Below are 27889 nucleotides of genomic sequence, written 5' to 3'. Positions count from 1 at the left end.
CTACCTTTTCACCATTAGTGACCCTTTCTTGTAGCAACTTCTTCAATTCATCCATCTTATCATCCATGCCATCAAATTTAGCGTCAATCTTAGCTTCCATGCCATCCATCTTAGCTTCCATTCCCTTTATCTTAGATTCCACGCCATTTACCTTAGATTCCATGCCACTTATCTTAGCTTCTGTTAGCTTTTGTGAGCGTGACATTTGTTGCACTTGTTCTTGTAATTTTGATATATCATGTAGCATTTCTTCCTCTTCTTCATGAGTCATGCTAGAGCTTTCAGGTTCCTTACTAGGTGTTTGCATTTTCTTTCCTCGGGGCATCAGTTACCGATAATAAATTTTTACTATGCCCTTTGAATTCCGTTAAACCAAGCTTACACAAAAATTAAAAAAAAACTACACACCTTTTTTCACTTTATAGAAGCCTGATATTGAATCTGATGTATCTCTGTAATTTCGGATCCTCCAATTCTGAAATTTCTACCTGTAGTAGCCTTCTGCGTCCTCTTTCCAATGCCACAAGTCTGAGCCAAATTGGATTCTCCAAGGAAGAGTTATGTGAAATCTCCCACAGTGACTTGCTTTTAGACTGGTTCAGTAGAGCGAACTTGTACGACGTGCCACGAGTCACTGTTTCAACCTTTGAATTTGAAACACACACACAAGAAACTACAGTCTGTCCTCTTTCTGTACCTTTTTACGAAATTTCAATCCGATCCTCAGAGAGAGAGTTATGACGATTTTCCCCAGGTCACCTGTTTTGAATGTAATTCAGGAGTCTGCAAAAAGACCAACTTCCTCAGATCATATCTCCAAAAATATCGCGAGAAAAGCTCTGAAATTCAGACCCAAGGTTCAGCGCCAATTCCTCTCAAATGGGTTTTTTTTGCGACTTCTAAACGTCACAGAAAAAAATTTATAGCGAAAATTCCACGATGACCTGTTTGGAGCAGCGAAACCCTAGAATCCAAAGCTCTGATACCAAATGTTATGAAACCAGCTCAAGAAAAGATAGAAAAGATAGATCAACGCCTTAGAATTCAGCCTCTTCGAGGGGGAAACCTCTTTTACATTACATAAATGAAAAATTCTTGGATGATACAAATGAAAATACCTCCTTTCTATATATAGGAGTCTAAGTGGTCCCAATACAATCAAAGCCTACATAACAATAATATTGTAGGGCACAACAATAACAATAGTGGGCTTCTATGTGGCACAATAGTAACAATATGGGCACTACATGGGTACATCAATATAAATAAGGGGTATAACTACAATAGTAATGGGGTAATCACTAGTATTATAGGGACCCAACAATGTCACATTCCCTTCCCTTACCCGTGATCGCATCTCGAAAGGGGAGGGGGGGACTAGGAGCCCCCCACCCCGCCTATGTCATGACTGAACCGATTCAAATGCTCAGAAACCCTAGTGACGGAGAGAAACTCTATCCCCACACCTTGTCTCCTCTAGTCAAACCTAAAGTTAATATACTATTAAGCCAAGGGATTAATATTCTATACCTAAGGTATATAAACCCTACGATAAATAATACAAACCCTAAAATAAACATGGTTGACCATGGTTGATTTTTATATTGAGCCGATCTTTGTCACAATGCAACGTTGTACCATCGCTGACCATGATTTATTTCCATGTCGAGACAACCTTTTTCACAATGTGACATTAGACCATGGTTGATTTTCATTTTGGGAAAATCTTTGTCACTATGTGACATTGGACCATGGTTGACCATGACTATAAACCCAAGGGATTTATATTAAACCCAATGATTAATATTATAAACGCTATGAATAATATTTCACCCTAGGAATATGAACCCTTATATTAATTAACTCGAGTGATTGATATTGTAAACCCAACAGAATAATAAACCAAAGGGATTAATACTAAAAACCCAAGGGAATAATATTAAACTCAAGGGATTAATATTATAAACTGTAAGATAAATATTATAAATCCTAAAATAAACATGGTTGACCATTGTTTACCATGTTTAATTTTCATATTGTGACAATCTTTGGCACAATGATATGTTGGACCATGGTTGACCATGGTTAATGTTCATATCAACCTAAGGGAATGATGCTATAAATTTAAGGGATTAATTCTAAAACCCCAAGGTATTATAAACCCAAGGGATTAACATTATAAACCTAAGCTATATAAACCCTAAAATAAACATGGCTAACCATGGTTGACTTTCATATGGAAACAATCTTTGTCACAATGCGATGTTGGATCATGGTTGATTTTCATTTTGAGAAAATATTTGTCACAATGTGACAATGGACCATGGTTTACCATGATTTACCACAATTATAAACCCAAGGATTAATATTATAAACCCTATGAATAATATTGCATTGTAGGAATATGAACCCTTAGATTAATAAAAGCAAGGGATTAATATTATAAACCCAAGGGATTAGTACTAAAAACCCAAGGGATTATAAATCCATGGGAATAATACTAAATCCAAGGGATTAATATTATAAATCGAAGGCATATAAACCCTAAGATAATTATTATACACCTTAAAATAAGCATGGTTGACCATGATTACCATTGTTGATTTTCATATTGAGACAATCTTTGTCACAATGAGACATTGGATCATGGTTGACCATGATTGATATTGATATCCAGACAATCTTTGTCGCAATGCGAAAATGGACCATTGTCAATTTTCATATTGAAATTTTCTTTGTCACAATGTGACATTAGACTTTGGTTGATCATGGTTGACCATGATTATAAACCCAATGGATTCATATTAAACCCACAGATTAGTATTATAAACTCTATGAATAATATTATACACTAGGAATATGAACCCTTAGATTAATAAAATCAAGGGATTGATATTATAAAACCAAGAGAATAATAAACACAAGTGATTAATACTAAAAACCCAAGGAATTATAGAACTAAGGGAATAATATTAAATCCAAGGTATTAATATTATAAACCCGAAAATAAATATTATAAACCCTATGAATAATATTGCACCCTAAGAATATGAACCCTTAGATTAATAAACCCAAGCGATTGATATTATAAATACAAGGGAATAATAAACCCAAGGATGTTTAGTATTTCACCTGGAGACTCCCAAATTAAAATGTTAGGACTCCCTCAAATCTTGCCTCAAGTTACATAAGCTAAAGTAATTTTAATAATAAATCCAAAGGACTAATACTAAAACCCAATGAATTATAAACCCAAATGAATGATATTGAAAGAAAAAGATTAATATTACAAATCCGAAATATAAACCCTAAAATAAATATTATTAACCTTTAAATAAATATAGTTAACCAAAAATTTACTGGATTCAAGACTATAAATTATAATCCTCAAAATAACCATTATAACGAAAGCATATAGTTGAGTGAAGGCATAATTTTATTTATACAATGTAGTATAACATTTCCCACAACATACCACTTCTCTTATATCCATATAGTTGAGTGAAGGCATAATTTTATTTATACAATGTAGTATAACATTTCCCACAACATATCACTTCTCTTATATCACTTTGTATTTTAACCCTTACAATGGCGTATCATCATTTCGAGAACATGACGTTTTCTACACTATCACACGACAACAATGAAGGCATGTTATCTTCTCAACCTTCATTATACTTTGAGTTGCGATATAATTATGCTATAGAAAATAAATAGAGCATGCACTGTAAATTGTTGGAAGTAATGTTTTCATGTATCATTGCGTGTTTCTAGGTATTTATCTAGAAGTCTTTATTTCCTTTGTGTGTGAGTTGTCTATGATTCATAGATCTATCTTTTTCTGATCTTATCAATGGAAGTCAGTGATCTAATTCTTATATATGTACCTACTTTATGTGATCAATAAACATAATGTGATTTGTATTGGTTGTGCAATCTCTTTGCTCATCTCTTCAAATTTCTAACATGGTATCAGATCTAGTGCTGGCTTGATTCCTCATGGGAAAGCTAGGAAGATGAGAGAGTTGTAAATTTTCAATGTTGTTGAAGATTAATATAAATGTACGAGAGGGATTTGTTAATGTGTATCGTTTTTCTTTTTTATAGTGTGTGATTTTAATGTGTTCGGCTTTTTATCTGGAATTTATGATTGCATGTCGCTGATCTGAGTGTTTCTATCACTGAGAGTCATAGATCTGAGTTGGTGTTTGTATGTGCCGAGAGTGGGCAAAGGAATTAAATCTATGTTGCATGAGTATCTGGAATGTGGGAACGTTGGGAACTTGGGTACGGGTGTCGGGAACGGCTAGAGGTTTTCCTAAAATTTACAAGAAACCACTAATCAGGAACGGTAATATTATATAATAAAAAAATTTAAAAATAAAAAAATAAAAAATATATAATTATATAATAATCAAAATTAATATTAAATCAAAATATTTAAATATTAAAATCAATTTAAATATATAATCTTTCTTATATATAAATATATTCTCTGGGTGTCTCTCTTCCTGAGTCTTTCCCTTTTATATATATAAAATATTAAAATGTCAAGTTCATTATCAGTTCTCTGACACATGACCAGTATTTGAAACAATCTGCCTTAAAAATACAAAGGAACAATTTTACCTATGTTTCTCTAGTTATTCTTATGAGAAAAAGTAAAGCGACTCTAATAGTTAAGCATTGATTGCCACATACAATATGCACACAATCTTCTGCGATACGTAAACAAAAAAAAATACTCATATAGCCCTTACATCGAGGTGTCACACGCTTCCTTAACCCATCAAGAGATTGCTCTTGTTTCTCAATTAAGGATATCGGTGTTAAGGATGTCTTTGGCCTTTCTTCGTGTGAAGGTTTCAACAAAGCCTCATGTTTTGTGCCCAGTGCAACATATTTGTCTACATGCTTTGTATTCCCCAACTGGACGGAACGCGGGAACTCAAAAAAAAAGAGTCTTCAAAGCTCCCGGAACTTTCCCAAGCTCCCATTGCAGCTCCTACAGAAAAATGAACATTCCCATACAGTTCCAAAGCTTCCGGGAGCGCGGGAACCATGGAGACGGGTTTCCCACCTCTACGGAGCGGTTCAGTGTAACAGAGAATTAAATTAATGACTATAGACATCCCTGTTTCGGTGTTGAATCATTGTGCTCCCTGAGATCGTGTAAAATTTAGGTGTGCATATTCCATGTGGCTGAGCTCTGAATGACTTGATCCAGATCTGGGAATCCGGGATCAGATCTGAGAATCACAAGGTGAGGAGTTGCAGCGATTAAAGCAAATATGGTATCATCATAGGTGGACACGGTGGAATCCAGTTAAGCGCTATTCTTTCGGTCTCGCTGTGGCGTGGGATCTCTCAGAAATTGCGGCAAGTCTATACAATGGGAAATTTTTTTGTCTTGAGTTAGTAATCTATTATTAAGATTTCTCCACAGCTTTGATCAAGCCGTCATTGTAGTATGCTGAGTCACATGTGAAGCTCAGGATTTGTGGTTTGAAGGTTCCGTCAAACTTTGAAAAGCCATAGCCATACGTTGGGAGCCACCGCTCATATTTAGCGTGGCAGTTGAATGTAAAAAAAAAAAGGCTGTGCAAAATCAAGATCCAATTGGGAAGCAATTCTATATTTATGTGTTTGAGGCCAGTTGTGACGCACAAACGTTTCCTTTGACGGGCTGGATGGACCGCATCGGTGATTCTCTCAACGTCTTGTGCAATTAGAGGTTGTTGGACTGTCGTACCCAGACCATTGTTAATACCATTGACTTTGCCGTCATTAGGGACAACATGTGTTTCCTTATTCAAGCCAGCGATCACTAAAGAGCCGTGAGCCGCTTGATGTTGCAGAAGAAAGCGTAGATTTTCATATCAAAGAGGCATTTGGCAATGGATAGAAATATCAATACATATCTCCACATCCATGGGGCAGTAGGCCGAAAATGATACAGATAATTCATTTTTGCCGAAGCAAATGGGAAATCCAACGTGTTCAATGTTCATATTTTATACACGCCTCCTAGTGTTGAATTAAAATGACTATGGCGGCAGTGGATGTCTTCTATGGGATATGGTGGGTCAATGTATGGGTTTCTATTTTAGGGTTTGATATGTAGGGGTGTGCAAAGATTATTATGATTTATTTTGTAAAATTATTTTATGTAAATTATAGGTCACACGACCAATTATTGAATATAATAATATAGTTTAAATTAACATTTTTTTTATTGTGATTTGGGCTTCAAGCTTACCAATTACAGGATATTTTTGTGACTATGTATGTGTATATGTCAATAGTTGTCTCGATACACTCAGTACTCACTTATACAACTATCAAAAGTGTAGTTCACTACATTTTGATAGATGGGAGTTGGTTTATAGCGTGGTTCAACATAGAGATTGTTCCTTTGGAGGTCGAGAAGTGTCAATTGTACAAAGTTCGTAAATGATGGTTAGAGGTAGTTATGTTTGAAATGGAGGTCAAGTGACAGCTCGAAGATGTGGTGGTGAAGAAAGAGCGGTGTTTGCGAGATTCCAGAGTGGATGTGAGTGCTAATGAAGACCAGTCAAACAGAGATCATATTGTTGTTGTAATATGTGTTTTCATTGTTTTCATGTAAGCATTAAGGGAGGGTGTTGGAAGTAATGCTTCCATGTGTCATTGTGTGTCCCTAGGTGTCTATCTGGAAGTACTTATTTCCTATGTGTGTGAGTTGTCTATGAGTCATAGATCTATCTTCTTCTGATCTTATCATCTGGAAGTTGGTGATCTAATTCTTATATATGTAACTACTTTATGTGATCAATAAACATAATGTGATTTGTGTTGGTTGTGCAATCTCTCTCTGCTCATCTTTTCAGATTTCTAACATAAATAGTGGTTCATATTCGGCTAAGTTGATGAAATTCGTCTTTGTATAAAATTCTGCTTGTAGTGTAAACTTGCAAAATATAAATAGAAAGTAAATTACAATTTTGGTACCTGATTTAAAATTTATTTATTTATTTATTTATTTTTCTGTCTTTGCTAAAAACATAAATCATGCTAAATGGCACTCTTGAATTCTTGATTATTAATTTTCCAAATATTTGGTAATGAGATGAACATAAATACTATGAGTTATCTAATTACCAAATATTAAAAAAATCAACAATCAATATAAAAATACTTAAATAGTACTGATAAAACTTTTATAATAGTGTAACACACTAGCTAAAGTTTAGTGTACGCCTACGGATAGACATTTGTAGATCAGCGAATTACCACTCCTTTGGTATGGAATAAACAAATTTATACAAAAATGAACATAGTTGATATTTAATTTTTCAATGTATTTATATGTTTGGTTGAATGAAGCTCGAATGCCTTCAAATTCAAATTGTATGGTTATGGAATGAGCCTCCTTTTTTAGCAGGAAAAAAGCGGAATTGTATTAATATAAGGAAACGTATGATAATTACAATATGTTAGTCCATTCCAGGAACTGAATATTAACAGAAGCAGGAGCAATGAGAGATCCAAAATTTGCCTCCACATACAGTAGGGAGGGAAAAGATTGGAAATTGATGCTTATATTTGTTGAGGAATCTTTATACAGTCCAAAAAAGCTGGCAAAATACAAAATAGAAACCGTCCCTGTTGTAAGATGAGCACCATCTGCTAAGGAGAAACCATCCCTGTTGTAAGATGAACACCATCTGCAAAGGAGAAACTCACTTCGTAGAGGACACTGTGGGAAGCCCAGTGGCCAGGCAGAGAAAGAAATAAAACAGGGTATGGGTGGCAAATACCTGATTATGTTCCTGGGAGGAGAAATTCTTCCATTGTATAAGTGATATTGCCCTTAAGGATATCCATGTACCATATACCCGGCTGTGTTGATAGGCCTTTTTTCGACAAACTGTTTGCTTCTCCGTTTTTAGATCTGTCCACATGCTCGATAGAATAATCCTTTTGTGTTTTCCAGAAAAACTCAATTCTTTTCATCCAGCCTGAAAGAAGTTGATTTTTAATAGAAGATTTTCCTAAAACATGGTCAATTATGATTTTAGAATCCCCGTATATGTGCAAAACCAGTATGTTCAGAAAGGAACTGAAATATAAAAGCCCCGAAAGAGCCATTGCTTTGGCTTTGTTATTGGTGCCTTCCCCTCCATTCCAAAAGATGTTGAAAGCTTGGTGTTCATTCATGGTAATGTAAACACCGCATGCACAAATACCATTTTGTGCTGCTCCATCAAAGTAAGCCCTTGGGAATTCCAAAAGAATATTGTTTTGATCATTGATTTTCTTTTTTTGCTGTTTGATCTAAGGCAAGTGAAAGTTGTAGAGAGATATGATCTTGTAGAAAATTTGTTGGAAATCTTCCTGCATGTTTTGAAAAAGCACATTGTTTTTCCACTTCCAGATTGTCCAAAGGACAATTTGAGGGATCGATCTCCAAGATGCCTTCTGTATACTCCACCATTCAAAAAAGTCTTTTATAGTGGCGTGCATAGAAAAACTGAAACCAAAAAAGGATGATAGTTTCCTCCATACCTGAGAGGTGATGCTGCAATGAAGAAAAATGTGATCATTATTTTCCGTTTCCGCTTTGCAAATTAAGCAAAAACCGGGTCCTATCCAATGTCTCTTTTGCAAACTGTCCCATGTGAGGTTTTTGTTATGGAAGACTAGCCAAGAGAAAATAATAATTTTGCTAGGGACCCCTGTTTTCCATAGTGAAGAAGGAAATAGCCGATCAGAGTGAGGAGGTTGATTCATAGATAGGATTAAATAGGTTTCTGCAACATTAATCTTTTCCTTCCCCCTTTTCCCCCTCCAAGTAAGAAAGTCATGTGATTCTGTGCGACAAAAGCCCAAATTCCTTATAATCGTCAAGGTCTTTTTCCATTTGATAGCCACCTGTCCTTGAAGACCCACCTCGTAGGCATCTTACTTATCTTGTATAGTAACATTTGATTTATGTTATTTATTACCATAATTACATTCTTAAAAGTGATTGATATATATTAATATAGATCAATTATATGCATAATTATAATTTAATATTAATAACAATAAATATATTAAAGATTGACTATATTTACAAATATTGTATTAATATATTTATAATAATATATTAACATGTTAAATTTCTTTTATATAATAATGTATTTAATATATAAATAATGTAATAATGTTAAGAAGATTAAAAAATGTGGAATGAAGATAAAAGAAATAAATTTTTTTGAAACAAGCATCACATTTGGTAAGATAAATGGTAAGAATGGTACGTGATATGCTTTGTTTTTCTTCTAAAAATAAGATATTTAGGGAATTTCTTTAAAAAACGATAATTTGTAAAGTTTAATCTTCTTAACATAAATATATAATAAAATTACATTAATATAAATATATATTTTAAATTTATTAATATAAATATATATAAATTTAAGTAGAATTAATAATGTACAATTTAAGGGCAATCGTGCTTAAACTAAATAAAAACAAGATTTTTCTTGCCATTTAATTTAATAAAATATTTTAATATAATGATGTGTTGTATGTATTCCAAACAATAATAAAATTATAAAATAAGTTATATGAATATTTGTTTAACTTTTTTTGTTAATTTTTTTTACTATAATTAAACATTTTTTTGGTAGATAAAAGTTATATCTATATATATATATATATATATATATATATATATATATATATAATTGACATTGAAGAGAATGATAACAAGTTAATAATTATTTATTTAATATTGAATGATGGAATTTTTTTTATATAATGCTCATATTATAGTACACGTCATGTCATTAGAGTATAAATTGATCTAATGACAGTTGTACAGATTGTACACATGTTATTTTTACATATTTTTTTCAAATTTATATTTTTTAAATTATTTTTTTGTAAATTAAAAAATAAAACCCATAAAAATTGTCTATTCAATACTTTACACCAATGAGAAAATGGAATTGTTGAATTTAATTACAAACCATTTGTGTTTATGGTGCATAGTAATTAATATATAATGTTATTTTTCAAATTATTTATATTTATTGTACATAGTAATTAGTGATATAGTACATAGTAATTAATAATAGAATAGACAAAAGTCAATTCTTGCCATCATTACACAATAAGGGAGAGACATTTCAACTAATCATATTCGACATAAGTAGAAATAAATTTTATTTAAAAATAATAAATTTGATTTCATAATATTAAACTTCGGATAGATTTTAAATTGTTTAGATAATCTTCGGCAAAATCACATAACCAATCTTTTGTCGACGCGTTTCGAACCAACCAGTGTGGTTCATCGTCAGGACAAGTTGAAGAACAATCCGGCTTAGCTTGATTAAATAGAGTGTGCAGAGATTCCAACGGCTATAATGCCAACGACTAATTTTGACCTAATGATCCTGGTCAAATCACTAAATTAGTTAATTAATATTCCTAGAAATAGCTAAAATAGGTAAAAAAGGAATTCATTTGTTAATTTAAAAATAAATAGATATATTATTATTATTATCTCAAATATTAAGAAAATTCATATCATATCTAATATTTTAATTATAATGGTCATTCATATTTATTAAAATAATCTATATCTATTATTCCAATATTGTTTAAATGGTGATAAATCTCTATTAGGTAATCTTGTAATAATTATTTAATGGTCCATTGGTAAGATAGATCATTTTTATTTAATATTTAAATATAATGGTTCATTCGAAATTAAAATAATAAGTTGTATAAAATAATATATGTTTATTAAATAATCTAAATCTACCTAGATTTTAAATTGTTTTAGTCAAAGAAAAACTAATAGCAAGTGAATAACAAATTGAATGCGTTATATGCCAGTTGTAAGTATAATAATGGTGAATTCAATTATATAATAAAAAATATTAATCTAAAAAATTCTTTAAATTTAATATATTTTTTCCATATATATAAAAATTTATATTATTATATAAAGTTTATTAAATTTTAAAACATTAATAAACGACTAGGGCCTAGTAGCAACGTGGTAGATTGCGTTATCTCCGATCTCGCTCTATACAACGAAATAACAATTTTTGACATCTTAAACGACCACGAGCCAGACTCTGATCATAGGCCTTTACTTATAACTCTCAATTTTGTCATGCATAGAGATCCCATAGAAGATAATTCTTATAGCCAAAAGAAGTCAATATTTGATAGAAATAAAAAAGATCTCTTTCTAAATGAATTAAAAACTAATTTGCTTCATTTATCTAGTATAGACAACAAAGAAGACCTCTATCATAATTTTACTACAACCCTCTCATATTCTATTAACAGGTTCTCAATTTAAGTTCCAAGTAATAAAAGAAATAACAAAACCAACCCATGGTATGACAAAGATTTTAAAAGTGCAAGGAGAGAAATTAAAGAAGTTGTTGATGAATCTCTTAAAATTGGCAAGATAAAAATATACAAAGCCCTAACTAAAAGGAAAAAAGGCAGTATATTCGTAAAAGACAAGAGAATCTCTTACACGTCTCTAAGGTAGCTCCTAAGATATTCTAGAGGCAGATTCTAACTAGGAAAGCTAAAGATAATAATAAAATTGCTTTACACGACTGGAATTCCTATCTTAAAAAGCTTTATGAATCTCCAAATGTCATGGATAACTTTGAAACCCTGCTCACAACGAAAGAATTTTTCTCATTAGAGGACATTGATTTTGGGGTTAATCACTTGGCTAATGGGAAAGCTAAGGACATTGAAGGTTACCAGGTGGAAATCTTAAAAATTAGAGGTCCTGTCCTCATCCCCCACCTTCACAAGCTTTTCAATCAAGTGGTCAAGCAAGGGTTCCCTAAACCATGGACTCAAAGCCTCATTATCCCTATTTTTAAAAGTGGGGATCCAAATAACCCCTCTAATTATCGGACAATTATGATCGGCCCTCTCCTAGCCAAGTTATATGGTATTATTTTGGAAAGGAAGTTGAGCATATGGATTTAAAATGAAGGTGAGCGGAGTAAAGGCCAAGCAGGTTTTAGAAAGCAACACTCAACAACAAACCACCTCGTTGCGCTTAGGATCATTGTGGAGGAATGTCGCAATGATAAATCCAATCTCTTTTGTTGCTTTGTGGACATTAGAAATGCTTTCGATACGGTTCCTAGAAACAACCTTTGGAAAAGATTAGAAGAGTTAAAGGTTCCTTTTGAGTTGAGAGTTGCCTCTATAAGGTTATACGAGAGTGTAATTGCCAAGTTAAAGAGCAATGAGGGGTGGTCGAAAGATATTAAGTGTAATATCATAGTTAAACAAGGTTTCCCCCTCTCCCCTACCCTATTTGGCATTTGCATCGACAAGCTCGAAGGTAGTTTAGAGGAAGCAGGATGTGCTCACACAATCTTAGCTGGAATAATCATCATCCTTCTTCTCTACGTTGACGATATTGTTCCTCGCAAGGTGCCCATCTGATCTTGATAAGCAACTTATACTTCTTAATGATTTCTGCTCTACCATGGGTATGATTGTTAACATCGGCAAAAAAAAAGTTATGATTATCAAATCCAAGAAGGACACTTATGCTAGTTTTATGTATGACAATAGTAACTTGGAGGAAGTGTCTTCCTACAAGTACCTAGGAATTGATATTCATCACAAGCTCAACTAGAACTATAGCATTGAGAAAAGGATTAATGGGGGATGGGAAGCTTACTTTGGTATTGAAAATAATTGTAAAACGACAAACCTCGTAATGTGGGATAGAAAGAAGTTCCTCTTTGAAACTTTAGTCACTCCGGTTATCTTATATGGATGTGAGGTTTGGGGTTGTAGCATCTCTAGAGAATCTTGGAGAAAGATTGAGCAAATCCAAAAGAATTTTATAACGTATAACCTTAAAATTAAAAGCAACACACCCTATCCTATTCTCGTTATAGAAGTGGGTCTTTCCCCTATCGAGAGGCTAGCTATGACTAGGCTTCTGTTGTACAAGCACAAACTCAATAACATAGGAGACCATAGACTTCCTAAGCTAGTTTTAAATTCCAGCCAAAACCACCTAAGGATCAAACAAGGTTGGTATAAAGACACTAGGGCCTGGTTAAAACATTGGGAGATCGAGGAGAATGTTGCATTGGAAAACATTAATAACATTAAAATATTGTTACTTCTAAGTTCAAAGAAAAAATGTGGTGTGAGAAAGATATAGCAGCTAAAAGAAATTTAAGATATTATAAGGAGGTCATCAACCCCACCCTAGAATATCAAAAGTATCTCTCTGTTTTAACTAGCTCAAAGAAGAAAAATTAATATAGCCAAGATTAGAATGAACTCTCATGAGCTCCATAGTGAAACGGGTCGTTGGGCAGTTCCTAAAACACCACGGATGGAAAGGTTCTGCCATCTCTGTGAGAATATGAACATCGAGGATGAAAATCACTTCCTCTTAGAGTGCCCCGCATACAACCACATTAGATCTCAGTTTCAAAATAGTTTTTGCAATACTGACCTTCCTAGCCTTTTACATTTTCAAGATTACAGTGAGCTCGGGAGGCTTCTCTCCAAGCTTTTTGAGCATAGGAATAAAATCTTAAATCAAACTAAATAATTCGTTTCTTTAGGTCCGATAGACCAAATTTTGGTCTCAATGGACATTAACCATCATCATCATCATCATCACCAATCTTTTTCGACAAAATAATATATATATATATAATATCATATATATATATATATATATATATATATATATATATATATATATATATATATATATATATATATATATCGCCTCTTGTGTAAACTATCCAGTTTTTTAAGGACCAGCTGTGATTTATGTTGGAAATAATACTGAGAGGGGGGGTGAATCAGTATTATCTAGTTCTTTTAACAAATCTACCTTATTTATACTTTGAATTATTTTTGCATATCAGTACCATAAAATAATGAGCATGAACAAGAAAAACAGATAGTCACACCAAAGAACACCAGATGTAAGGTGGAAACCCAATGTGGGTGAAAACCACCTGTTGCAATATGTCTCTATCTTCTTTCAAATTAGAAACTCCTTTTACAATGATTTTGTACTGGTGTAGTCATTTACCAGTACACAGGCTGCAACCTGCAAAGAGCTACAACTCTCTCTCGTTTTCCAGTCTTTCCTGGAAGGGAGCTACAACCCCCTACTTCTTTTCTTACAAGGACCACTTTTCATAAATTTTCAAACTCTACACCTCCACCTTCTGTGGCGCCGCGACCAACGCACCTGCGCCTTCTGTGGCGCCTCCGCACTGCGCCTTCTGTGGCGCCTCCGCACTGTGCCTTCTGTGGCGCCTCTACACTGCGCCTTCTGTGGCGCCTCCACACTGCGCCTTCTGTGGCGTCTCCGCACTGCGCCTTCTGTGGCGCCTCCGCACTGCGCCTTCTGTGGCGCCTCCGCACTGCGCCTTCTGTGGCGCCTCTATGGCATCTCCGCACTGCGCCTTCTGTGGCGCCTCCACACTGCGCCTTCTATGGCGTCTCTGCATTGCGCCTTCTGTGGCGCCTCTGTGGCGCCTCTGTGGCGTCTCCACACTGCGCCTTCTGTCGTGCCTCCGCACTGCGGTTCTGTGGCTCCTCTGTGGCGTCTCCGCACTGCGCCTTCTGTGGCGCATCTGTGGCGTCTCCGCACTGCGCCTTCTGTGGCGCCTCCGCACTGCGCCTTCTATGGCGTCTCCGCACTGCGCCTTCTGTGGCGTCTCCGCACTGCGCCTTCTGTGGTGCCTCCGCACTTCCGCAGCTGCAGCGCTCGAGAGATCACCCTTCACAGATTCGCTTTCAACTTCCATTTCATAGATCAAACTTTTAAAACAATAACCCAATATTTCAGATCTTAAGATATTCGATTTTCAAGAATGAATTAGCCAAGTGATCTCCTTTGCTTTATATAGGCTTAGGCCTTTCACAATACCACAGGCCAAAACCATAGGATCAAAAAACTGTTGGACTAATACCATGAACCAACCATGAGAGTACGTGAGATCAACACTTTTGACGAAGTACCATGGTCCAAAACCATAGGTTCAAATACCAAGGACTAACTACCATGGACCAAAGGTAAGTTCTCTAACATATACGCGCTTTTCCTCATAGGTTAAAATACCAAGGACTAACTACCATGGACCAAAGGTAAGTTCTCCAACATATACGCGCTTTTCCTCATAGGTTCAAATACCAAGGACTAACTACGATGGACCAAAGGTAAGTTCTCCAACATATACGTGCTTTTCCTCATAGGTTCAAATACCAAGGACTAACTACCATGGACCAAAGGTAAGTTCTCCAACATATACGTGCTTTTCCTTGCATGAAAGTGCGTGAACTTTTCTCTACATGAAATAAACTTTTCTTTGCATATAAGTGCGTGAACTTTTCTCTACACTATAATTTATTATCTGAGATGAGTGGGTTGCCATCAAGTACAACATATGTATCATAATGCCAACAATCTCCCCCTTTGGACTTGATGGCAACAACAACCAATCACTCTCCCCCTTTGACATCAAGGGCAAAGGGTTATGCTCCCCCTAAGAACATGCTCCCCCTGACTATAAACCAGATCTGCAAAGAAGAACCATAATCCATGACCATGAAAGAGATAGAGACGTATTGCAGCAATATTCAGACCAGCATCCATGATCTCATTCTGTACTTCCTCCATAATGCCAACAATGCATGATATGCTCTCCCTGAACCTGTGCCATTCGATCTTTGACCAATCCGCAACCCAGCACATGTACGCATATACTTCAGATGAACCTTGCGTACAACCAACAATTAGAAGAGATTCAATAACAAGATGATGCATCAACAACCCCCAGCTTTTGCCTGAGGTATTCAAAGGTCTCCCTAGGCAATGGTTTGGTGAGTATATCAACAACCTGTTCCTTAGAAGGAACATACTCCAACTTGACCTTTTGTTCAAGCACTTGTTCCCGGAGAAAGTGATACTTAATTGGTATGTGCTTGGTTTTTGAATGCATGACTGGGTTCTTTGAAATGCTGATTGCACTTGTATTATCACATAAGATGGAGATGGGTGGTGTACAAGTGATTTGAAAATCCTGCAAGGTCTGCATCATCCAAAGGATTTGAGTGCAGCAAGATGCAGCAGCAACATATTCTGCTTCAGTTGTAGACAAGGCAATCGAACTTTGTTTCTTGCTGAACCAAGATACTAATCTGGAACCCACAAAGAATGCACCACCACTTGTGCTTTTCCTGTCATCCATGCTTCTGGCCCAATCTGCATCTGTATAAGCATGAAGTGTGAGATCTGTATCTCTAGGATACTATAAGCCATAGTTTTGAGTCCCTTGAAGATATTTGAAGATTCTCTTTACTGCCTGAAGATGAGTTTCCTTTGGATTTTCCTGAAATCTTCCAACTATTCCCACTGCATGCATGATGTCTGGTCGGGTACCTATCAAATAAAGTAGACTTCCAATCATAGATCTGTAGGTTGGTTGATGCACTGCTGCTGATTCATCATTTGCACTGAGGTTACATCCTGCGACCATGGGTGTACATACTGGTTTTGCTTCTTCCATACCATATTTCTTCAAAATCTGCTTGAGATACTTGGTTTGAGACAAGAAGATCCCTCCTTCATTTTGTTGGATTTGCAAACCAAGAAAATATGTCAGTTCTCCCAGCAAGGACATTTCGAATTCTTTCTACATCACCAAGGCAAAGCTTTGACTCATAGCTTCTTCATTGCTGCCAAAGATAATGTCATCTACATACACAACAAGTATCAGCAATTTGTCATTTTCAACTTTTATATAAAGATTGATGTCTGCTGATCCTTTTGAAAAACCTTGTTGATGAAGATATTTGTCCAAACGATAGTACCAAGCCCTTGGAGCTTGTTTGAGGCCATAGAGAGCCTTTTTCAATCTGCATACAAGATTTGGATCATTTCCAAGAATGAAACCATCTGGCTACTCAATGTATACTTCTTCTTCCAAGTCTCCATTCAGAAAGGATGATTTCACATCCATTTGAAATACTTTGAAGTTTTGAAAGCTTGAGAGAGCAAGGAACATTCGGATGGCCTCAAGTCTTGCAACAGGAGCAAAGGTTTCTTCAAAATCTATTCCTTCTTGCTGCGCATACCCTTTACAAACAAGTCTGGCCTTGTTTCTAATTATTTCTCCATTTTCATTCAATTTATTTTTGAAGACCCATTTTGTTCCTATAACATTCTTCTCTTTTGGTCTAGGAACAAACTCCCAAGTGTTGTTCTTTTCAATCTGCTCAAGTTCTTCATCCATTGCTTTGACCCAACATTCATCTTTGCATGCCTCTTTCACATTTTGTGGTTCAGTGGAAGAGAGTAATGCCAAATAGCTTGAAGCTTCTGCAATTGTTCTTCTTGTTTGTACACCTACTTCTTTCTGCCCCACAATCTGAGATTCTGGATGATTCTTCTGAACATATCTGGATGGAGTCTTCTCTTCTATTCTTGTCTGCTCCTCTGGTTCTTCTTGAGGTTCTTCTTCTTCATCATTCTGTCTTTGAGGGTAGCCTTCATCTTCTTCGATGTCTTCATGATGTACTTGCCTAGGAATGTATCCCTTCTCATCAACCACTACATCAATGCTGTCAACAATTCTGCCAAGTCTTTTATTGTAGCACTCATATGCTTTGCTATGTGGAGAATAACCAAGAAGAATGCCTTCATCTGCTCTAGGTTCAAGTTTGCCAAGTTGCTCATCAGTATTCTTAATATAACATTTGCTCTCAAAGATTTTGAAGTGCTTCACCGAAGGAGTCTCACCACACCAGAGCTCATGAGGGGTTTGAGTGCTGTTAACACAGACATTTGTTTTGTTGAGAATAACAACCGCAGCATGTGCAGCTTCACCCCAGAAAGTTGCGGGAGTACCCGACTCATCAAGCATAGCACGAGCCATTTGTTGGACTATTCTGTTCATTCTTTCCACAACTCCATTTTGCTGAGGAGTTCTAGCTATAGAGAATTCTCTTCTTATCCCATGTTCTTCACAGAAATCGAAAAATTCATTTGAGATAAACTCCCCACCTCTGTCGGATCTGAGACACTTAATTTTGTGTCCTGATTCATTTTCAACCACAATAGCCTCTTTTATTTCTTCACCCAAATTTTTCATGCAATTGACAATCTCATCTACCCGAAGAAAATAGTTAGCCACACTTTCATCATTATACATCCTGAGATTCTCATACTGAATCCTGAGAGTTTGAAGTTTAGCACGCTTTACCTTTTCATCTCCTTCGTAGCTCAAGACAATCTTGTCCCATATTTCTTTTGCGGATTTATATTGCATAACCTTTACGAATTCTGTTTGAGATAAGCATCGCAACAAAGTATTGACTGCTTTAGCATTTGTTTCATATTTCTTCTTTTCGGCCGCATCTGTAGGAGTAGCTAAAGGAAAAGTGTAGCCAGTATCTATGATATCCCAAACTTCTGTACCAAGAGATTGAAGATAGGCAGTAACTCTTACCTTCCAATAATTGAAGTTTGTCCCATCAAAAATTGGTGGCCTGATTGATGCTTCCCTCTCGTAGTTGCTCATGATGAATGATCTTCCTTCAAGCGATCAAGCTTCTCCGAAGGACCCGCTCTGATACCAATTGTTGGAAATAATACTGAGAGGGGGGGTGAATCAGTATTATCAAGTTCTTTTAACAAATCTTCCTTATTTATACTTTGAATTATTTTTGCATATCAGTACCATAAAATAATGAGCATGAACAAGAAAAACAGATAGTCACACCAAAGAACACCAGATGTAAGGTGGAAACCCAATGTGGGTGAAAACCACCTGCTGCAATATGTCTCTATCTTCTTTCAAATTAGAAATTCCTTTTACAATGATTTTGTACTGGTGCAGTCCTTTACCAGTACACAGGCTGCAACCTGCAGAGAGCTACAACTCTCTCTCGTTTTCTAGTCTTTCCTGGAAGGGAGCTACAACCCCCTACTTCTTTTCTTACAAGGACCACTTTTCATAAATTTTCAAACTCTGCACCTGCGCCTTCTGTGGTGCCGCGACCACCGCACCTGCGCCTTCTGTGGCGCCTCCGCACTGCGCCTTCTGTGGCACCTTCGCACTGCACCTTCTGTGGCGCCTCTGCACTGTGCCTTCTGTGGCGCCTCCGCACTGCGCCTTCTGTGGCGTCTCCGCACTGCGTCTTCTGTGGCGCCTCCGCACTGCGCCTTCTATGGCGCCTCCGCACTGTGCCTTCTGTGGCGCCTCTGCACTGCACCTTCTGTGGCGCCTCTGTGGCGTCTCCGCACTGCGCCTTCTGTGGCGCCTCCGCACTGCGCCTTCTGTGGCGTCTCTGCACTGTGCCTTCTGTGGCGCCTCCGCACTGCGCCTTCTGTGGCGCCTCTGTGGCATCTCCGCACTTCACCTTCTGTGGCGCCTTCGCACTGCGCCTTCTGTGGCGCCTCTATGGCGTCTCCGCACTGCGCCTTCTGTGGCGCCTCGGTGGCATCTCCGCACTGCGCCTTCTGTGGCACCTCCGCACTGTGCCTTCTATGGCGCCTCTGTGGCGTCTCCGCACTGCGCCTTCTGTGGCGCCTCTGTGGCGTCTCCGCACTGCGCCTTCTGTGGCGCCTCTGTGGCGTCTCCGCACTGTGCCTTCTGTGGCGCCTCCGCACTTCCGCAGCTGCAGCGCTCGAGAGATCACCCTTCACAGATTCGCTTTCAACTTCCCTTTCATAGATCAAACTTTTAAAACAATAACCCAATATTTCAGATCTTAAGATATTCGATTTTCAAGAATGAATTAGCCAAGTGATCTCCTTTGCTTTATATAGGCTTAGGCCTTTCACAATACCACGGGCCAAAACCATAGGATCAAAAAACTGTTGGACTAATACCATGAACCAACCATGAGAGTACGTGAGATCAACACTTTTGACGAAGTACCATGGTCCAAAACCATAGGTTCAAATACCAAGGACTAACTACCATGGACCAAAGGTAAGTTCTCCAACATATATGCGCTTTTCCTCATAGGTTCAAATACCAAGGACTAACTACCATGGACCAAAGGTAAGTTCTCCAACATATACGCGCTTTTCCTCATAGGTTAAAATACCAAGGACTAACTACCATGGACCAAAGGTAAGTTCTCCAACATATACGCGCTTTTCCTCATAGGTTCAAATACCAAGGACTAACTACCATGGACCAAAGGTAAGTTCTCCAACATATACGCGCTTTTCCTTGCATGAAAGTGCGTGAACTTTTCTCTACATGAAATAAACTTTTCTCTGCATATAAGTGCGTGAACTTTTCTCTACACTATAATTTATTATCTGAGATGAGTGGGTTGCCATCAAGTACAACATATGTATCATAATGCCAACAATTTAAGGGTTTATCTCCACTTCATTGACCACTTTGTGAGAGAAGAAGCCTCGCACACCTTAAGGTGGAGATGCAAAAGCTTCCCTACAAAAGCTACAAAAGGAGTAGGTACCAACGTTTGTGTTCTCGTCAATCACTTGTCGCATTGTTGAGCATTATTTTGTGATTTATAGTTTTTAATCTAATTTTTATATTTTACAATTCACTTTAAATATAAAAGTAAAATGTTAATCTATCACTTGTCTCATTGTTAAGTAGTGTTTTGTGATTTGTAGTTTTTAATCTATTTTTTATATTTGATAATTCACTTTGAATATAAAAGTAAAATGTTAAATTATTACAATTATATTTATTAGGATTGGTATACTCTTACATTTTCATTTCCATATATCTATATCTATATATATATATATATATATAATTTTTAACAAGAAAATTATATTCGAATTCAAGCTTCTGTGATCCATAATTTTCTCCTTAAAATTCACAAAGAAGGGGCACCCCTTAGACCCATTGTCAACACCATAGGTGGGCCTACCTATCTTTTAGCTAAATACTTAGCCACAAAGCTTAAGCCCCTGGTAGGTCGAACTGAGTCCTTTGTCAAAGACTCTGCATCTTTTGTTAGTGAATTACAGGATATGAAATTTGATCCTGGAGACAGGTTGTCAGTTTTGATGTTGTTTCCTTGTACACTAACATCCCCATCAAGGAAGCTCTTGATGTCATCTTTCGCCTTACTGATCCTGACACTGCTAGATTAGTTGAGATTTGCCTCACTTCTACTTTTTTCTGTTTTGAAGGTGAGTTCTATGAACAAACCTGTGGGGTGGCCATGGGTTCCCCGCTATCCCCTATTGTTGCAAACCTATTCATGGAAGACTTTGAATCCAAGGCCTTATCCTCAGCTGCCTTTAAACCTAAGCTTTGGAAAATATTTGTTGATGACACCTGCTCCATTTGGCAACACAGGCCAAATAAGTTAGATAGCTTTTTCGAGCATCTTAATAGTCAGTCTAACTCCATAAAGTTCACCATGGAGCGAGAAATTAATGGTTATCTTCCTTTCCTTGATGTCCTCATTTCTAGAAAGGCTGATGGATCTTTCTCCCATCAAGTGTATCGAAAAAATACTCATACTGAGCAATATCTTCATGCAAGTTCCCATCATTTTCCTACTCAGAAGATAGGTGTTCTCAGCACATTAGCCACCCGTGCTTTAAGGATTTCAGATGAGGACCACCTTTCTAAAGAAAAGTCCCATCTTCTTAATGTCTTTGTTCAGAATGGTTATAGCAGGCAACAAGGTGTTAAAGCTTTCCTCAAAGCTGGTAAGGGTCCTAGGGTTAAGACTGACATGATTGATCGACGTTCAGGAGTTCACCTCCCCTTCATCCAAGGAACGACAGACAAGATTGCGAGAATCCTGAAGAAACATAATGTTCCCTCAACCTTTAGACCCCTCAACACCATTAGAAGCTCCCTAAAGTCGGTTAAAGACCAGGTAAATCCTATGGATTTGAAAGGTGTTTATGTCATCCCATGTTCATGTGGGACCTCATACATTGGTGAAACGGGTCGGTCTATTAACCAAAGGATTAAAGAACATGCGACTGATATCAAACATGGGAGGACCAAATCCTCTGCTTTAGCAGAGCATGCAGTGAAGACCAAGCATCATATATGCATTGAGGAAGCTAAGGTCGTCGCAAAAATTTCTCATTTTCATCACCGCAAGTTTAGGGAAGCCATTGAAATTGAGAGGTCTTCTAACAACATTAATAGGGAAGATGACTAGAAAATTAGTAGCTGTTGGATTACCGCACTCTCTTCTTAGTTTTTCCTTTTTTTACTCCCTCTTTTTATATTGTTTTACACTTTTTTTCATTGTATTATTATTTATTTTTCCTTTTATTACTTATTTATTTTTAATTTTATATATTTTTAGTTTATATTTTTTTTTTTGCTAAAGCAAGAGTCGGTCCTTCTATTATCTTGTCACTCAAAAATGTGATACATAAAATACATCGCACGCAAAGAGGAAGAGGACTAGAAACTCCACCCTTAGGAGAAGGAGTCAGTTACTCGAGAACAAAACAGTTTGCCACACCACCTGAACCTTGGACCAAGGTCAAGCGGTTCAGGGCAGAACGGAACAAAACAATCTTAATCCGACAAACTTTGATGGATCCGAGGAGGTGAATTGTGACTATAACATAAATATTTCAGGTCCGCGCTGGAGAACCTAAACCCATAGACCAGCTCAACAAATCCTAGCCTTTGATCTACATCTACCAGATCCAATGGCCAAGGGAGATATCAGGTGGAGAAGAAGCCGGTGGAATACCTGCCCGATGAAGGCGGTATTCTCTCTCCTATGGAAGCCACATGTTGATTGCTGAGTGGCATCGGAGACATTTCTAATAAACCACTTCAGGGTTTGCGGACGCCTGATAACCCGAAAAACGCTTGAGGCCTAATAACTCGGAAACCACTCGATGTCAAATAACCGCTCAATGCTAGATAATTGCTCGACACTAGATAACTGCTCGATGCTAGATAATCGCTCGACGCCTAATAACCAATTTACACCTGAGAACCACTTGACATCTAATAACTGCTTGTTGCCTAATAACTCTGCACTACTGCCATCCATTTGACTGAGCCACCCAATTGAACCTGTTCCTTGCAGTTTAGAGCAGATCGTCCCCATTTTTCTGACTTCCTGCTTGCCTACCAAATCCACGAGTAGGCCACCTAAGGTATCCCACTACGCAGTCTGCTTGTACCAAAGCTCAAGTTGACTTTCTAACAAACCCTTGTCATCCATTGATTATAGGTCAACTGGCGAATTCCCCTATATGTGCTAATATTGCTCCTTCTCTGTGAGGGCCAAAGTGTGGCAACTCTCACGTAGTTGTCCTGCGGGTACCGACTCCCATAAGCAGCACTTGTTGGCTTTTGTGCATCTCACCCTTTCATTCGTGAGCCAGTCCAGTACTCTGTTGGCATCTCTCCGCACATGCACAAAACTAGGAGTTCTGAGAATTCTTAGGTGCAATTGAATTCAGTAATAGACCTGCAACAGTCTCCAGTGTCTCGAGACTTTGTCAGGTGCAGTGCTTATTCTTAGCCGCTTAATCGACTTGATAATTAATTCCGAGTAAGCCTCGATGATTGTATTATGTAAATTGAATTATATCAGAATCTCTAAGCATTTCTCAATGGCCATTAGTTCAGCCATATTGTTAGTGGCCCTCCCCAGATGACTGTGAAAGATGACTTTTATGTTGCCCTCTTCATCTCTTATGACTCCTCTGTAGCCAACATCCAAAGGGTTAGCTTTTGAAGCTCCATCAATATTGAATTTTAAAAAACCTTTGGAGGGGGTTGCTAAAAAGCCTGACCAGCTGATTTTCTCTTAGTTGTCTTGATTGTTCTCTGAGGGACGAGAGACTGGAGTCACAATAGTTCTAGGATGTGAGCATCCCTATAACCCGGTGGTTTCTCAGGAGGTTGCTTCAGATGGAAATTGACAATTTCTTTGTGTTGTTTTAGTATTTGAGCTGTGATACTTTGAGTTGAAACAGATTTAGCTTTGAAGATCCTATTGTTACGTTCTTTCCAAACATCCCAGATCAAGAATCCTGGAATCAGAGCCAAAGTTGTGTTTACTGTCTCATTGTCCGAGAAGTCCTTCCTCCAACTCTTTAAAGTGTCGGTGATGTCATTTTCATTCCTTTCTGTCTACTTGAAGATACTAGCAACCCAATTCCATAAGGTGGAGGTGAAAGAGCAGAGGTTGAGAAGGTGCTCTGTAGTTTCTTCCTATTGTCCACATAATTGGCATCTTGATGGCCCTGCAAAACTTCTCTTTCTGAGATTTTCCCAAGTTAGAATCTTTCTGTGCTGGACCAGCCATCTAAACATTTTGATCTTCATCTAGTGTGGGTTGTTCCATAGGTCTTTCCATGTCTTATCAGGGCTTGGGTAGTTGAGCCCCATGGCTATTCTTTTGGCTTCTTTGAGGTTGAAGATGCCCTCATTGTTTCTACCCCATCTTAGTATATCATTCAAGGTGGAAGTCAAAATTTTTCTTTTCCCCAGAATAGCTTTCAGCACTTTATCTTGGGTCTTCAAGGAGGTTTCTTCATTGTAGTCTGGTACCTTCCAAATCCCCCATTTACCAGTATCCCTGGACTGATCCTAGTAGTCACTTACTTTTTTCAGTCCTTTGCTTATGGTATTGATTTTGATAATGTCCAGTTCTTCTCTACTGAGGTTATGTTCTTGCTGCCAGTTGTCCTCCCAAAACCATGCAAGCTTCCCATTCCTGATATCCCAGAAACTATGTTTCTAAACTAAGGCTCTATTTTCCCACGCCTTGTTCCAAATGTGGGAGCCTCTAATGTGGCCTGTCATTCTAATGTGGTCCATTTCTTGCCAATCCCTTGCATATTTACGTTTCCAGAGTTTAGCCCAGGGGTTTCTTATTTCTTTAAGCCATCTCCACCAAATTTTTGCCCCTAAAACATTCTTTAAAATGTCCGGGTCATGGAGACCTAAACCACCATGGGTTTTGGGTTTACAGATCTTGTCCCATGCTACCAGAGCCCATTTCTTTTTCTCTTCCCCTTTACCCCAAAGAAAATCCCTTTGAATGTTCCTAATTTGCTGTAAAACTCTTATTGGTGTTGAAAGGGCTGATAACATGTAGATTGGGTTTGTAGCACTGCTTTTGTGAGAACTAACCTCCCAGCTAAATTCAAGGATCTGTTTGTCTATTTGTTGACTTTATCCTTCAATTTATTGATTACAGACTCCCAAACTTCCTTACTCAACAGTTTGTTAGTGAGGGGTATTCCCAGATATATCGAGGGAAGATGATCTCTTTGAAATCCTAGAATTCTATAGAGATTTCTTTGTATTGAGATATCAATATTGAAAAAGAAAACTTTAGATTTTGTTAGGCTTACCTCACTACCCGCAGCCATTGCAACCTCATGCAGGATTTGTTTGAAAGCTTTGGCTTCCTCGACAGTTGGAGTGCCTTGCAGCATAGTGTCATTCACAAATTGTTGATGGGTCAGTGTATCCCCATTCAGAGTGAGTCTAAGTCCCTGGATTCTTCCTTCCTCCTTGGCTGAAATGATCACTCTGCCCAACCCTTTCATCATGAGAATGAAGAGGAAGGGGGAGAGAGGATCTCCTTGTCTTAGGCCTCTTGATGGCTTGAAGGTTTTGAAAGGGGAGCCATTAAGAAGAATAGAACAACTAGCAGTGGTGATGAGACCCGTGACCCATCCTATCCAGCTGTGATCAAAGCCATATGCTTTAAGAACTTCCCTTATATAAGACCAACTTAGCTTATCATAAGCTTTCGCTATGTCCAGCTGTATTATCATACCTGATTGCTTATTGGTCCTGAGGGAATGCACCACTTCGTGAGCTTGAATGAATTTATTAAGGATTTGTCTACCTTCCACATAACCAGTCTGCTCTTCTGACACAAGTGTTGGAAGAAGGGGTTTGAGTCTGTTAGAAATTACTTTGGAAATGGTTTTGTACACCACATTGCATAAATTTATGGGTCTAAATCTATCTGGAGTCATGGCTTTATCCTGTTTGGGGATTAAGGCAATGAAGAATTCATTAATCACTCTTAGTACTGATTTTGATTTTCTCGAGTCCTCCACCACCTCCAGGATGTCGTTTTTTACTATATCCCAGCAAGTTTTGAAGAAGTCTACATTGAAACCATCAGGGCCTGGAGCTTTCCCATTATGCATCTCTTTGATTGCGTCATTGACCTCTTCCTCTATTACTGACCTATTAAGATTATAATTGTCTTCTATGGTTACTAGTTTTGGAATGTGTTGGGTAAAACTTTTAGTAAATAGAGATCTGTCTTCCATGGTCTCCTCTGTTATACTTTGGAAATGTTGGACCAGGACCGCTTCCATTTCCTTGTGGGTATTTTTCTCTGTACCCTGAGGATCTATAAGTTTTGTGATTCGATTATGAGCTTTGTGTTCCATGGTAGACTTGTGAAAGAATTTGGTGTTTCTCTCCCCTTCCTTAATTCATTGGACTCTGGATTTCTATCTCCAGAAGATCTCCTCCTGTTGGCATCTTGTCCCATTCTTGTTGAAGTGAGTCCACTTGCATTTTCTTTTCCTCTGTGAAGCCTTCTGTGATTAGAATTTGATTAATTTCCTACAGTTTCCTTTCCACTTCTCCCTTGGCTTTGAATATATTTACAAACTTATTGTAATTCCATTCTTTGAGATTTCTCTTGATGTGTTTAAGTCTCTGATGTAGGAGGAACATTTTTGTACCTTGGGTGGGTATTTCTTCCTCCCACCACTTTCCAATATTAGTGATGAAATCAGGGTGGGTAAGCTAGACATTTTCGAACCTGAAAGGTTTGTTCCTCAGGGTTCTAATAAAGGAGGCTTCCAGTTGAATAGGCCAGTGGTTCGAACCTCCGAAAGGGAGGATGGAAGTAGTCATGAAATGGTCGTTGAGTAGGAGATCCTCCGAGATTATTAATCTTTCTAATCTTGAGGCTACTTGGGAAGTTCCTCCTCTCTTGTTGTTCCATGTGAAGATGCCATTTATTGCATCCATATCCACCAGTCTCATATTGTTAATAAAGTTCTGGAAGGCTATTGAGTCTCTACCAAGTGATCTAGTTCCTCCTTTTTTCTCTGTGAGAGCTCTGATCATATTGAAGTCCCCTACCAGGATCCAGGGTACTACTGGATGTCTCTCTCTCAGCTCTTCCAGAGAGGTGAGGAGCCTGAGTTTGTTGTCCAGAAGTTGAGGACCATAAACATTTGTGATTGAGTAGCTATCCTTGTCCCCCAACGGTTAGATAACCAATGATAGGTGGTTTCTTGATGCCTTAGCATCCAAGATTCCAAATTTCCGAGGATTCCAAAATGTAAGAATTCATGCAGCTGAATTATTTGCTTTGACTTCTAGATAATCATACTTAATAAGCCATTTGTTGTGCAGCTCTCTTATTTTGTCTACTGAACATTTTGTTTCCTATATAAATACCATATCTGGTTTTTCTTCTTTTATTCTGTTACTGAGATTTCTTTGTTTCCTTTTACTCCCTAGTCCTCTAATGTTCTAGGTTGTAAGCTTCATAATGATGGGTTTGTAAAGGAGTAACTGGTGAGGTCTTTCATCTTACCTCAATTGATCATGAGTTTTCCACATTCTGTCAGTAGTTCATTCTATCTCTTGTGTCCTGTTTTCTTTCCTGGGTTCTTGGTGGAGTGTCCTGTTATTTTCTCCTTTGATTTAACCCCTTGATTCTCCTGGCTATCGTGGTTCCTTTTGACTCTTGCTGCCTTTGTGTGAGACCTTCGGAGGAATAGCTATTGTACTCTATCAAACTCCTCTTGTGGTAGAGATTCTATTCATGTGTTGATTCCCTGTTCTAAAAACTTTTCTAGTTCCAGGTTCTC

This window comes from Pinus tabuliformis, chromosome J (assembly GCF_031772625.1).
Source record: "Pinus tabuliformis cultivar Carrire ecotype Pingquan chromosome J, CPIR1, whole genome shotgun sequence".
NCBI lineage: Eukaryota > Viridiplantae > Streptophyta > Pinopsida > Pinales > Pinaceae > Pinus > Pinus tabuliformis.
This window is presented reverse-complemented; position numbering follows the sequence as displayed.